Source organism: Sciurus carolinensis, chromosome 9 (genome assembly GCF_902686445.1).
Source record: "Sciurus carolinensis chromosome 9, mSciCar1.2, whole genome shotgun sequence".
NCBI classification, from domain to species: Eukaryota; Metazoa; Chordata; class Mammalia; order Rodentia; family Sciuridae; genus Sciurus; species Sciurus carolinensis.
In genome coordinates this window covers 86,753,627-86,769,207 of record NC_062221.1, presented here as the reverse complement: position 1 = coordinate 86,769,207, position 15,581 = coordinate 86,753,627, and the positions used below count along the sequence as shown (strand labels likewise).

Sequence of the window (15,581 nt, the reverse complement as noted above, 5' to 3'; positions counted from 1 at the left end):
TGGCATATTATATATACATTGAGTGTAACTTATTATAATTAGGATCCTAGATCCTATTCTTTTATTTTCAAACTTGGTCATTTTAATTTTTTTAACAGTTTAATAAATAGTTCTCTTAATTACTACAGATAGACTTTTTGGTAGTACTAAGAAACATCACAGTACTGGTGGTTTTCCTGATAGATTTGTAGTCTTTAATAATTATAAGAAATGTAAAACTGCTGTCAAACCAGTAAGACCACATTTATGCATCCATCACATTCAGGATTATTGGTAACACAGTCACATTTCCCCAGGTAACTTTGCCTCCTTGTATTACAAGGCCCAACTTGCTCACATTCACCTCAATGACTGACCTCTGGTAACAACACCCAAAGTTGTATATGTAGTGGGTATGAGGGATTCTTTTACCCACCAAGTAATGGTAGGCAAAAGGTGGCTTTCAGTTCAGAATGTGTTACATGGGTCTTCTTGAAACGTAAGACCATTGGCCTAATGAATCTTTTATATTTAGATGGTTTTCTTGTAAAGCCATCTCCAACTAAGCAGACTTTAGTAACCATCCTCTTCCAGACCTTCTTTTTCCTCTTTCCTGTTTGAATCACTTTTAATACTTCTTTTTCTTCCTGGGCATACACCTTGGGAAGGGGTACTTCTCATTTTTCCTCCTTCTCATTTCATTTTGTTTAATCATGTTGGAAAATACCTTCACTAGAGTCTGTCCCTCTCTGTCTAGGGTAGAGGCAGGTACTGCTCCCTGTGGAGACTTTCTATCTTTCTTTTGTTTGGTGTTTCTCTTTTCATGCATCTTGATAGTCTTTTGTATTTGTATTTTCTCGGGCAGGGCTATGTTTATGGTAGAGCTTAACCTTCAGGTCGATCAGTTTTTGTGCTTTCTTGGGATGTTTATGAGCCTGTACACTTTCTTTCTTTCTCTTTTTTTCATGGTAACCCAAAGGATATCCACAGCATTTAAGGTGTAATTCAAGATATTCATTTTGCGGCATGGTGACACCTGCAGAGCTGCCGGGCAGTCTCCAGGATTTCAGTACCAAAGATCCTCAAGACAGCTCCACACAGTGCAGGATGGAACAGGAAAGGAGGAAGATCCTAATCTTGTGGTTGCACATGATGCAAAGTAACCCTGGTTGTGTATTAAGATAGAAGCCTAGGAAATTTATGTCTGATTAAGTCTACAGTCCTTCCTATTCCCATCCCCACTCCCTTCCCTTTGTTCCCTTGGTCTAATCCAAAGAATTTCTACTTTCCCTTCCCCACCCTCCTTTGTTGTTGGCTAGCATCCACATATCAGAGAGAACATTTGACCTTTGGTTTTGTGGGATTGGCTTGTTTAGCTTAGCATTATATTCTCCAGCTCCATGCATTTACCTGCAAGAGCCATCATTTCATTCTTCTTTAAGGTTGAATAATATTTCACTGTGTATATATACCACGTTTTCTTTATTTATCTGTTGAAGAATACCTAGGTTGGTTCCATAGTTTAGCTATTGTGAGTTGAGCTGCTATATATATAGAGATGTCTGCATCGCTGTAGTTTATATCAGTACTTTAATATTTGACTTTAGGAAAAAGTCTTAAATAACTTTAACTGGTTATGCTAATTATATATAAACAATTTAGTTCACACAAACTTTTTGAAATGTAACTTCCACAAACCTGCAGATTACTTAGACACTCTACAACTTTTTACTTTACCACAAATAGACTTTCTTATTCAGAACATTTCTTTTTTCTTCTACTTTCCATACCTAGAAACTTCTTCTTGTTGCCCTTTTTAAAATTCATATTCTGAAACAATATTAATAAATTTTCTGAATTTAGGCAAATTACCTTATGGAATTTAAGAAGTCAAAAGTACTTGATTTTATAATTAGCAGTTGAGGTTTTTGCACTATAATCTGACAAACTAATCAGATGTCTTGGGTAAATAATACATGTATGATTAATCTCAATGGTGTTAAATCTAATTTACTCATTTTTAACTATAAATACCAAGGTGCCAGACAAGTGTAGTTAATAGTAGTAGCCTTCTTTTCCCTGTTGATGAAAAATCATAGAAGCAATGGATATTAAATTCTAGACATTTTATATAAACCAACACTGTTAATGGTCTATCTAGAAAAACTTGTGAGTTAGTAATTTTAAAGACATCTTTCCTCTCATCAGTTTACCTGATTTAAATTGAACTATTTTCTAAGTCATGTGAACTGAAAGGTATTTGGATCCTTGGTATTTCTTAAAATTTTGATTTAGCAGCACTCATTGATCAGTATGGAAATTTTGATACCAATTACATGATACATGGACAAATGCACATATGTAGATACCACAATACAATAGACAGGTGTGCACACCTAAATAAAACAGACAGGAAATACAGACCTTGTAGCTTTTTGTAGAACAGTGCTACTGATAGGAGTAAATGCTTATTAAAGCTTCTATTAGAGTCACCTGTTAGAAAGTAAAAGCTATTAGATTTTTACATTATGATTTAAATTCAAGGCAGGCCTATATAGTTGCAAATTCCAGATAAAAATTTTGTCAGCAATGGGGGACACTGAAATCAAGGGTTCAGGTAGCCATTCGTCCTCAATGATTATCAGGTGATTTATTGCTAACATCACCATGTCTATATTCTTATTAGGACTTTGTGAAGGAGATTTTCCAATGTATTTGAGAGCCAATTCTTGAAAAATTGACGTTTGAACAAAGACAGTGAGTAAAAATCCCTATAGAGGAATAAAATGAGATTGATCAGAAAAAAATATATTAATTTAAGCACACAGGATCAAATGTGAATTCAAAATACAACTATAAGCTCAAAACTAAAGGAAAAAAAAATCAAGCTGGAGTTTTAAAAAATGACACAGCCATAATTAATCAAGAAAAGTACCAAGCAGAACATCTTTAAAGATCAGAGTGCACTTTTGGCTCAGAATAGGTTCGGCCCATATATCTAAAACTGTGAGAGTCCTGAAATTCTCAGTTAAAGATTCTCAAGGTAAAGAAGCTTACATGTACGAGATCATTCCATTTTTCCTCCTTGTGCGGTATTGTTTAGGAAGGATAATTTTAAGAAAGTAGGGTGCTGGATTGTAAGAGCAGGTAAGATAGCCAGTCATTAAGGTTCCAGAATGGCTTGAGTTTTAAAGTGACACCTTTTTGTTTCTTTAGGTCTCACACCAGTCCTCTGCAAGGCTTGTAAGTCTTGGAATCTCTGCATAATATTTAGCCTTGCGGAGATGGAAATCTGGCAGATGGTAAGATGTAAGGGAAGCTACTGTACAGAGCTTGAAGGAAAAAAATCATACATGGGGCACTTTAATCTTTTTTTTTTTCCTGTGTAAAAATCAATCTCTTAAGATATGTTCCTTAAGTTTATGTCTCCCCAGGAAACAAGTTTTAATTGGTAATCAGGCCAGTTTGGATGATATTATGAAACATCTCCTTATTCCAACTCAGATGAAGTCATTTCTCAGAACTGGCAGCAGAAGAAACTGAGGCACTTTGTGAGAATCAAGCTCCCAGAGCCTCTAGTGGCCAACAGTTTCCATCCCTCTTTTTTCAGTACAAGGAAGCCCTCTGAACATGAAAATCCCAATTTTTTAAATATTTTATTGTTAATTATTTATTTATTTTTGTATATAGGCTAGTGGTGGAATATAACTGTTAAGAAGGACACTCCCATTTGAGTGTGAGAAAATAGAACTCAGGCATCCATGCCAGAAAAAACTCCCTTTCTTTCTACAGGGACATATCCCTATGAGCTTCTGATGGCCAGCAAACATGTCTGTCATCACGTGGTTCTGCGGTTCTGCCAAATCTATTGGTGGTACCATTGGAAGAATGAACCAGGTCTTTTGTTCTGCCTCATGCCAAAGAACTTGGAGAGTTCACATGACTGACCTCTCCTGCCACTACGAACTTCTTCTTCCTAAGGTGATAAGCCAGTGGGGAAAAGAACTATATGTGGTATATTTCTCTGCTCTGTGGATCAAAGGATTCTCTGGAGAGTAAGGAGGAAATCCATGGTTGTTAGATGCTTAACACCCTTTTCCTGGAGGAGTTCACAGAAGGAGTGGATTGAAAATGCCTCCCTTTGCAAAGACCTGGTCAGCACACAAGCAACAATGGGGAGAATCCCTGCAGGCTTGTAAAGGCTTAATATGTGAACAAAGTGAAGTCAAGCATTTAGTTATGCACCACTCCATGTAAAATGTCCCTGTCTCCATGACTGGAGTCTGATTGGAGAGGGGAGGGGCCTGCTCAGGAGGAATGAGTATGGGAGAGTGCAGTTTGGCTCATGTGGAGGTGTGTGTCACTGTGGCTTTCCAACAGAGCCTTTTCACCACAGGATAACCCCTAAGGTCAGTAGGGGAAGAGTCAGGGAGAAAACATAGAGGTTCACTGAGGAGTGGCCGTGGCTAGAATCTCGAAGTTCTTTCAACCTTTGTCCATCTCCATGCTTCCAAAGGCAGACTGGGATTGGGGACACCGTGCACTCAAGCCAGACATGCTCCAAGCCTGCTTCGGATAGTGAGAGATGGCTTTGGCAGAATCAACTTACCTGACCTGCAAGACTGATGGTTAGGAGTCACCTAGGCCATGAGTTCTGTCACCCAAGTCTTGAAGTGCACTCACTATATCCAATTAGGTTATGGGTACCCATTATTGTTCTTCAGAATGCAAGAAAAGGGCACCTCAAAAAGTTGTGGGGTGCTGAGAAGCTTATCCTGGGGCTCATAACTATAGAGGCCTCATCTGAAATTGGTCTTAAAAATCAGGTTTGGGTCCTGTTGTACCAAGTGTAAAAGATGAAACACTCAAGAAACACTGAGGAAAGAACAGAAAGGTTTTTTTTTTTTTTTTTTTTCTTTAAGAAAGAACAGAAAAAGTGTGTGATAATGAGAGAGTACTCCAGAGTATAGGGGTTAAAAAGCTTATGTTCAAGGTGGTGGGGGGTGTCCTGCACCTTCTATACATTTCTGGTTTCCTTTATTCTCATGTCCCTGATTTCCTTCCCTGCCTATATGGGTAAAAAGATGGAAGGGAGCCATTCAGGGGTTACCTCTCCCTATTTTCCATATCTGCCCAGAGAGGAAGAAAGGGAGTTAACCAGTGGGTGCTCATTAGAAGCTGTTTGTATGGAGGAGCAATTCCTGGGGGCAGGAAATCTTGGCAACTGGTTGGAGGAGGGTGAAGTGCTCTGGAGGTACTAGCATTTTAATTCCTGTTCGATCAGCCCCCATCTTCCTGACCCAATCACTCATTATCTGCACAACTGGCCATTTGCATCAATCTCAATGGCACAAGCCCTGGCCTATTTTTAATCAGTTTCATTTCGTTGGTCCGGCAAGGTGTTACCTGTCTGTAGTCCTTGACTATTGGTATATGAGACAGGAGGTTTCCAAGCTCAAAGCCAGATTCAGCAATACAGTGCAACCTGCCTCAAAATAAAACGTGCTGGGGATGTAGCTCAGTGCCACTGGGTTCAATCCCCAGTCCAAAAAACAGGCAGGGGCGGGGACTGGACATATGGACACTGGACACCTATGCAGTTGCTGCATCTCAGCAGAAACTTCTCAGTCATCAGTGGTAGCAGTTCTGGAGTGAAACTGCTGTCACCTGGACCACAGGCCTCTGTAATCTCTGTGAGAGAAGCCACAAGTATTTGGCCATTTTCAGCTCATATTGGGAAGGGAAAACGGTTTCTGCCCCTCTCAAAGACTTATAGTGGGAGGAATCCACGAAACAGAGGGTTTCAGTTGCTGTAAATACACACTGACACATGTAAGGGTAATAAAAACCCAGTATTTTTTCATACAATGAAGTTAAAGGGGAGGTGGTTGATGATAAGACAGGGGCTCAGGTTGTGTCTGGCTAGCATGACTTGTTCCCTAAAACGTCCAAGGTGGCATCCCAGCCAGCAGTCTAGTTTCAAGACAGAAAGAAAGGGAACAGAGCTCCGCCAAATGCATCATCTTCCCTTTTATTGAAAATATGCAAACTTTTGTAGAATTCGTTAGTAGACATTTGCACAAGTCTCTAATCAGAGTTGTGTCATATATCCTAACTTGGAAATGAGGGAAACTGGGAAGTGATTTGGGGTAGGTTGCTACCTTCTTCACCAAATGGGAACCCTGTTACAACAAAAGGGAAGAAGTAGAGACAGGATAGGCATTGAGTACTGTCTACTGCAATTAGCATGAGCCTGAAAGGGTGATAATGATCACCCAACTTCTGCCCACCATATTATATGATCTCTGTATTAGCCTGCTTTTCCTTGCTCTAACAAGGGAATGGACACATTATAAAGAGGCAGATTTATTTAGTTTAGAGTTCAAGATTTGGCAGCCCTGGTGAATGAGCTTTGGTGTAGGTCATCATAACACAGTAAATGGCATCACGGTGGAAGGATTTGCATGGGGTACAGATGGCATGGCCAGAATCCTGGAGAGGGACCTGTCTGGTTCTTTTATAACAACCAACTCTCACAGGAACAAATGAGGCCCGGGTTAAGTACATTACTCCCTTCCTATGGCCTCATCCGCAGTGACTGAATTACCTCACACTAGGCCCCACCTCTTCCAGGTCCTATCACCTCAACATTGCCACACTGAGGACCAAGCCTCCAGGCCTTTGGGGAAACTTCCACGTCCACATCATCTCAAGCTCCAAAAAACCAATATTGGAAGACCAGGATATTCTAGTCAACAACATGTGTGCATGTGGGTGGGGGAAGTTGCTCTCAGAATTCATGGGAAGCAGTTAGAGCTCACATTCTGGAAATACTGATGCCACACTAGCCGTAGTCATGGCACCCAGGGTGTCAAGTCAGAAGAGAGTTTTGTGGCTCTCATTTCTTTGAGTGATGGCAGGCATTGACATGCCACAGTCAAGGATTGTAATGCCCCTACCACAAACTGGAAGGGGAGGCTCATGGCTTTTGGAAAGCCTGTGGGCATCCATGTTCATGGTAGGATTAATGCTGTTAAGCGGACTACACTTCATTTACCCGTGAGTTTCCAAAGCAAGTTATCAGGTTACTTAGAAAGAGATGGAGGGAAAAATTGACAATGATAGTGCAGAGTCAGGGAAGGGGAGAGAGAGGGTCAGTAGGAAAAAGAAGTTTATATATAGTCAGGAGCTCAGAGATCTAGAGTGGCTGATGCATTTAGGAAACTGTGGGTGTCTGGTAATGCTGGTGACATTTGGTGGATAGCCTGGATATTTAGGTATGTCCTTGAGGTGAGTGCTCTCACAAGTGAGGTAGTCCTCATGGGTGACTCTGAGTTTCAGGGGACTAGAACTGAGTCTGGCTTTGTTCTCAGGTGCAGATGGCTGGCCCAGAAGGGAGATTGGGGGTTTCCCGTGACAACGGTCCTGCTATTTGGGGTAACAATTTACATCTTAGTTACCCTGAATTTGTCAGACCCAGGAATCCTCCATCATGGTAAGTCCTCAGAACCCTGGGAGAAACAGATGGCACTTCATGGGCTAATGTGGACAGGGCTCATTCTACACTGGTCACCACACCTGTGGCCTCACGATCCCTTATCTCCATGTCATCATCAATTAGGCCCTGGCACTTCATTTCCCAAGCCTCTGAGGTGTGAGAAAACAGAATCCTGGAGGTTTTCCATTTGCTTTAGAAGGGAGGACAGGGCAGGTTGACAAGAGAGACCAGCAGGCTCTTCCAAACCACACAGTTCATTCATCCTTCTCATTTGACTCTCCAGTGCAAGTACTGAGCACTTTTTCAGAGGTTGGAGTCCACATAGAGCTCTTCTGGCTGACCATGACTTCTCTTTGACTGCCTGCCAATCTGAGTGGTCAGCTTGTTCAACAGAAACCGACCAAAATTCCACTACCTACCTCCTAACTGCTGCTTGTTGCAACTGATGTTATGGGGCTGCCCTGAGCAGCAGAGGGATGGAGGGCTCCTGTCACTTCCAAATCTTTTCCTATGCCAGGTTACTGGGAGCAGGACCCAGAAACCCCCTATGTCACGTGACTGAATGGAAGGGCCCATGAGATGATCTGGTGTCCACACTGTGGCTTCCACCGCCCACTCCACACCTTCCTGTAACATCTGCGTGGAAGTGAGTACTCCTACCACCTGTCAACTCACCACCCCTTCAGGGGTACCTGGCCAGGACCAGGAACCTCACATCAACAATGGGCCTGGTGGGGGCGGGCGGTGAGTCCCTCTTCCTGGACTGCTAAAAGTGACGCTCAGCCACTCTTGGTCCCTAACATATGCCATGGCCTCTGTGTCTGCACCTGTCCTGAGAGACAGGCCTTGCTTGCACAGGTGCTGACATAGAAAAGGCTCCACATGTGTGCTGGGCCTGGTGGAGTCAGGGGCAGGAGAGCAGTGCCTGTCCCATCCCCTGTCTTGCTCATACTACATACCTAGACCTTTAGACTGGCTGCTGCCCTGTTGGGGGACTCTTTGCCTTTCCATTTCTGGGTGTCCAAGTTGGAGGGCTTCCTGGGGTCTGAGTGCTCTTCTCTCCTGTGCACTCTCTGGATGGGTTTACAAGCACAAGGTGACCTGGGCAAGGGGTTCTTTTCATTCTTATCCAGGGTCTGAGAAAATAGAGGCCCAGTGTTATTTTATGTCCTGGTCAAAGTGACACCACACAGGTCCTGTTTCTAAGAACTTTTGATGACATTTGACCTGAGGAGACATGGAGTCCTAACTGTGCTTTACATAAGGAAATGTCAGATTCTTCCTGGACTCTGGAGCCAGTGTGTTGGGCCAAGGGCAGGCGGCCTCAGGGCCAGGTTGGAGAGGCCTCAGGATATGGTGGTGATGGAGTCCAGACCAGATGGACCCTGAATCCTGCTTCCTCTCCCCTAGGAGTTTTACCAGCACTGCGGGTGGCTAAACAACTGCGTGGGCCACGGGAACATCAGGCGTTTCCTCCTCCTTCTCCTCTCGTCCTGCATGTACTTGGGGACCGTGCTGGCAGGTTGTGTGGTTTTCCTGACCCAGAGGACACTGACACCTTTCTACCTGGACAAGGCCTTGGCGTATCCACACATTACCAAGTGCCCAAACTGTAAGAACAGGGGTGGAGGGGAGGGAGGGTTGGTGAGGAGGGAAGAGTGGGGTAGCTGAGGGCGGGCTGACGGGGTGGGGTTTGAGCAGCCACTTGGTAGTACCTTTGAAGGACATGTTGAAGGCCAGGGGTCCGGGTTAGAGGCAAGGTAGGATGGACTGTGGAGTAAAGAATGGAGCAGGGCCAGGGCAAGGGGTAATGAAGTTGGAACAGAATAGGAGCGAGGACGTTGCAGTGGAGTGAAGTCACCTCAGGTGTACTGGACTAACAATCCAGTCCAGTTAGGAAGACGGGTTAGCTGGGCCAGTTGGGCGGGACCAGGGAGGGAGGGGTCGAGTCAAAAGGCGGGGCCAGGGCGGAATCGTCCAGTGTCTTGGCTCCTTAACCCTAGCACAGCTTCGTAGTGGCTGTTCCCGCCTTTGGCCTCCTGCTGCTGTTCATCTTGCAGCTGTACATCCAGGTCGTGGAGGTGAGCACGGCCAGGTGTCCCTACGAAGGCCAGGTAAGACGATGCAAGTGCTTGTGCTATGAGGAGGCATCTTTCACCCCTGCCACTAGGCACTTTCTGTGCTTTCTCCACTGCCCTTGGCCCTGATGGTGCTCATGAGTCCTTCCAGACCCACCTCTTAAGATACAGCTCAGATCTCTCCTCCCACTGGATCTCTGAGGCCATTTTCCCTTTGGGAACATTGCAAGGAGAGCCTACTGTGTTCTAGGAGGCATGTTATTTGAGTGATGTTGCGGAGGTATGTCCATCTTGCTTCTGTGTTGATAAGAGCCTACAATAAGAATAACTCTGGCAGACACCCAGGAACTCTCTTGAGAGTGGTGTAGCAGAGTTGAAGAAACTGTGAGTTTGGCGAGGCCTGCTCTCTAGAATAGGACATGCCACTGTGTGTATCCTACATGTGATTTTGGAGAGGCAGAAGCCAGGAGGCCCTTGTTTGTGAGAGGCACACCTTTGCAAAGAAGCACAGAAGCCTGAAAGTAGGTTGTTAGAGGAGGATGGGGAAAGGGCTCCAAAACAAGCAGTGGGCGGCATGGGCAATGAGTTGAACCTGTGGGGTTCAAGATTAGAAAGACCCAGAAATCCAAGAATGGAATTTACTAGGGAAGAAGTGGAAACATGAGAGCCTTGTAGAACTTCTTTATAAAGTCGTTTATTGAGGAATAATGTACGAACAGTAAGATTCATCTGATTTAGTCACAGGGAATTTGACAAATGGACACTCTCCTGTGTATTCTCCATCATGATCAAGGTTAGAACACTTACTCTACCCCAGAAATTTCTTTCATCATTTGTTGTCAATTTCTTTCCCTAAGTCCTTGTGGTTTTTCTCTTTCTGGAATCATGTGTGAATGAGAAGTGTATGTATGCATGTATGTATTAAAACAGTGAATGGTACCAAAAAGTGGTGCTATTACTATCACTCCTCCTTTTGTCATCTAAACATGTTTGTGTCTCATCTAAAATCCATGAGACCCCCACTCTAATGTCTGAGGTGTTCACTCCACCTGTTGTACCCTCTATGCCTTATTCCCTGATGGAGCTGATCCTGCTCACCAGATCCATCCTTCATTCCCTGGCCCACATGAGCCCAGACTCTGCCCTGGTTGTCATGATGGTGCTCTCATCATTGGGCAAAGCCAGAAGACAACCTTCAGACTGCTCTTTCTGCACAGGACACAGCCTGTGCAACCAGAAGTAGCTGAAATAGTCCTCTTGCATGTCTTAGCACTTAAAGTTCAGGGCTTCTTCTCTGCATGTACCTGGGTGCTGTGGGCTGGGTTGCCTGCATGGTTCCCATGATCCCCTTTCTCTGCACTTTCCTGAGCACTCAGTGGTGCTCAGGGCCTAGTTTTGCAGTTGCCCTCACCACACAAAATGTAGGCCAGTCCTATTGTTTGCAGTGTACTTCAACCCCCAGTGCAGTGACTGGACTTTATTTCTTTGCTACTGGATATGGAACCCAGGGGCACTTTGTCACTGAGCTACATCCCCAGGCCTTTCACGTTCTTATTTTGAAAAAGGGTCTCACTAAGTTGCTGAGACTGGTCTTGAAATTTTGATACTCTTGACTCAGTGTCCCGAGTTGCTGGGATTACACACCATCATGACCCACTGACTGAGGCAATTTTGATGCCTTGAACTATTTCTGGCTGGGGTGTATCTGAGTGGTCAGGCATGTGCTTCACATGTGCTAGGTCCAAGGTTCTTCAATCCCCAGCACACAAAGAAAATAAATGTGAATAAATGAGTGAACCAAAAAACAAAAGAATCATTATTTCTGATAGAAGAAATGTGATAGTGGAACAGAGAGAATCCTGATTTTTTCTGATTCCCACAAGATAAGAGGAAGAAGTAGAGGCAACTGGAAGTTGGGTAGAAGATGGGGCAAGAAGAAGATGCCACTTGATTTTGGTCCTATGCATATGAGGCCATTTGAGACACAGAATTAGTACATGAGTCCCAGGAGATGAGCCAGTGAGAGAGGCTGGTCTGGGTGCTTCAGAGCTGTTGGATTCTGTTCATGCCTGATAGTGTTCCATGTGGGGAGGAGAAGGAATTCAATTTACTGTTCAATTCTAAGAAACATTTTAATTATCATTCCTTTAAGCATCCTTTATCCCTTTTTTCCAATCAGTATTTTCTATGCTTTATACAAATCTAATCAAAAATTATTACTCCAAAATTAATAATTTTGTAAAGTTTTAAAAATATTCTGCCTTGAACTAATTTAAGTTTTCTGGTAGTAGGGATTGAACCCAAGCTGCTTTTCAAGGAAACTACATCCCCAGTCCTTATGACATTTGGTTTTAAGGTAGGGTCTCACTAGTTGCTTATGACGTTTCTAAGTTGTTAAGGCTGGACTTGAATTTGTGATCCTCCTGCTAAGCCTCCCAAGTCACTGGGATTGTAGGCAGGTTCCCCTGCATTTGGCAATAGAGTAATTCTTAAGTGCTGTGAATATCTTAAAGGAGGCATAAGCTCATAGAGCATAATGGTTTGTGTTGCTTTTGGACACATTCCAGAGCTGTGTTGATGTGGAATCCTACTTCCTTCTAGTGGAGAATAGGGCTGAAGTTCAAAGTGTTCTTGCATTGGCAATGGGAGAGGTGCTGGTGGACAGGGGTGTTGTGGGCCATCAATATTTTCTAGCTAAAGTGTCTGAGGTTGGGGTGAGACTGAACCTGGCCTCGGGGGAGAAGTTAGGGAGTCTGATGAATGAAGTCAAGGGAAGGACAAAGTGGAAAAAGGGAGGGGAGAAGCCAGTCAGTGACCAGGGGAGAACTTGACCTTTGAGTGTGACCTTTACTGCTTTGTGTATTAAAGGCCTTTAGCTCAGATTTCCCTGGGTCATGTGAGTTTTGAGTAGGAAAATATAATTGGGCATCTTTGCTCTGCCTGACAGTGCAATTCAATGAAGGGACATTTCAGAAAAATTTGAGAGGTAAGAAAGTGAAGTGGGAGCAGGCGGAGACATCACCTTTGGGTCTGTTTAGAAGCACAAGGAAGATTTCAAAAGGTATCTGGAAGGACGAAGTAGGAGGACAGGTGTAGTCAGTGGAGACCCAGAAGCATGTAGGTAAAGGTGATGAGAGAGCCCCAAGGAGGCAGGAGAGGTGTGCTCTGTTAGCACTCATCTGGGGAGAGCTGTTCACATGTGGGTCGATGGAGGTCACACTTTCTAGGAATGCTGGAAGGCAGGAGGTTCTGGGTCTCTCTTGGGCTTCCCTGTCCTTACAGTCTTCCACATGCCTGTGTTGAGACCCAGGCTTAATTGAGCAACTTAGGGAAAGTCCAGGGAGATGGCCTTGTCCTTTCCTGCTGGTTCTGAGCTCCTCTCTCCATACCCATCTCCCTCTAGCATGACAACGCGTTTGACCAGGGCTGGGCCAGGAACTGGTATACCACCCTCTGTGCACCACTAGGACCCAAGTGAGTTTGTAAACCAGGGGCTTAAGTGGGGACGCTGGGGCTGGAAGGGAGGGCTGAAGCTGGGTCTCTTCCCTGGTCCCTACCCCAGCTCCCAGGCCCTGACACACATTGATCCTTTCCTTTGGTGTTTTCTCCAGAGCGACCTGGGTGCCCCTGTGAATTTTACTGTACTTTCTTTCTGTTGATTGTTGCCCCAAGAGTTGAGGTAGAGGGAAAGTGCATGCTGGATGGGCTCCTGGTTAAGAGCCCTGGTCTCTGTGCTTTTCAAGCTGAGTGGAGAGGGTGGTTAGGAAGCCCAGGTCAAGGTGGGATGTGACCTCTTGCATTTGACCTGTTGTTCCCCAGGTACATGTCAGAAGACCTGCTTTTCCAGAGAGAAGAGGGAACGGAGTAGAAACCACTGAACGCCTTGGGCTCACCAATCCATTCTCCACAATGACTCCCAAACCTCCCTGGGCCCAAGTCTCCTTGTCAGGGTCCCCAAGGGAGCAGAGAGGCCACAGCCATATGGGAGGTGAGGAATCCCGGGTGGCCATTGGAACAGGGTTGACTGTGGGTTGCATAGGTACTGGGGGAATTCCCTGGGGTGGGACTGGTCGTTAAGCTGAAGCACTTGGAACATAAGGAGCAGCATTATAGACCTAGAGGATTATGGACCTATCCAGGTCACAGGGCTTCAGAGCACATCCAGATGTCCCTGGATAGACAAAGAGAAAAGACTGAATCATTTTCTTGCTGACCTTGGTCCAGTCCCTTCTCTTCTTGGCCTCAGTTTCCTCAGTGATTAATGAGGACTGAGACAAGTTCAGCAGTTAATGATTTCAAGCAGATAACTTTTTTTTTATTATTATAAACAAATTGGATACATGTTGTTTCTCTGTTTTACATGGAGTCAAGTCATACCATTTGTGTAATCATAAATTTACATAGGGTAATGTTGTTTGATTCATTCTGTTATTTTTTCCCTTCCCCCCACCCCTCCCACCCCTCTTTTTCCTCTGTACAGTCCTTCCTTCCTCCATTCTTACCACCCTCCTTATCCCTAACCCTAAAACTAACCCTAACGTAACGCTAACCCCTCCCACCCCCATAATATGTCCTCATTCACTTATCAGTGAGATCATTCGTCCTATAGTTTTTTGAGATTGGCTTATATCACTTAGCATGATATTCTCCAATTTCATCCATTTGCCTGCAAATGCCATAATTTTATCATTCTTCATGGCGGAGTAATATTCCATTTTATATATATGCCACAGTTTCTTTATCCATTCATCAACTGAAGGGCATCTAGGTTGGTTCCACAATCTGGCTATGGTGAATTGAGCAGCAATGAACATTGATGTGGCTGTATCTCTGTAGTATGCTGATTTTAAGTCCTTTGGGTATAGGCCAAGGAGTGGGAGAGCTGGGTCAAATGGTGGTTCCATTTCAAGCTTTCTGAGGAATCTCCACACTGCTTTCCAGAGTTGCTGCACTAATTTGCAACCCGAACAGCAAGGTATGAGTGTACCTTTTTCCCCACATCCTTGCCAACACCTATTGTTGCTTGTATTCTTGATAATCGCCATTCTAATTGGGGTGACATGAAATCTTAGGGTAGTTTTGTTTTGCATTTCTATTATTACTAGAGATGTTGAACATTTTTTCATATATATGTTGATTGCTTGTATATCTTCCTCGGTGAAGTATCTGTTCATTTCCTTAGCCCATTGTTTGATTGGATTATTTGTATTTTTGGTGTAGAGTTTTTTGAGTTCTTTATAGATTCTGGAAATTAGCACTCTATCTGAAGTATGAGTGGCAAAGATATTCTCCCACCCTGTAGGCTCTCTCTTCACATTTCTGATAGTTTCCTTTGCTGAGAGAAAGCTTTTTAGTTTGAATCTATCCCAGTTGTTGATTCTTGCTTTTATTTCTTGTGCTATGGGAGTCCTGTTAAGGAAGTCTGATTCTAAGCCAACAAGTTGAAGGTTTGGAGCTATTTTTTTCTTCTATAAGATGTAGGGTCTGTGGTCTGATTCCGAGGTTGTTGATCCATTTTGAGTTGAGTTTTGTGCAGGATGAGAGATAGGGTTTTAGTTTCATTCTGTTGCATATGGTTTTCCAGTTACCCCAGCACCATTTGCTGAAGAGGCTATCTTTTCTCCACTGCATATTTTTGGCCCCTTTTTCTTATGAGAAATTGTATTTATTTGGGTTTGTGTCCGTGTCCTCTATTCTGTACCATTGATCTACCTGTCTATTTTGGTACCAATACCATGCCATTTTTGTTACTATTGCTTTGTAATAGAGTTGAAGATCTGGTATTGCGATACCCCCTGCTTCGCTCTTTCTACTGAGGATTGCTTTAGCTATTCTGGGTTTTTTATTCTTCCAGATTAATTTCATAATTGCTTGTTCTATTTCTGTAAGGTACATCATTGGGATTTTAATTGGAATTGCCTTGAATCTGTATAACACTTTTGGTAGTATGACCATTTTAACAATATTAATTCTTCCTATCCAAGAACATGGGAGATCTTTCCATCTTCTAAGGTTTTCTTTAATTT

General features: G+C 43.7%; 1 pseudogene; it reads right to left on the bottom strand.

The window, feature by feature from the left end:
* Positions 1 to 224: 224 nt before the first annotated feature.
* Positions 225 to 1,007, bottom strand: LOC124993499 (ribosome biogenesis protein NSA2 homolog; annotated as a pseudogene).
* Positions 1,008 to 15,581: the final 14,574 nt, after the last annotated feature.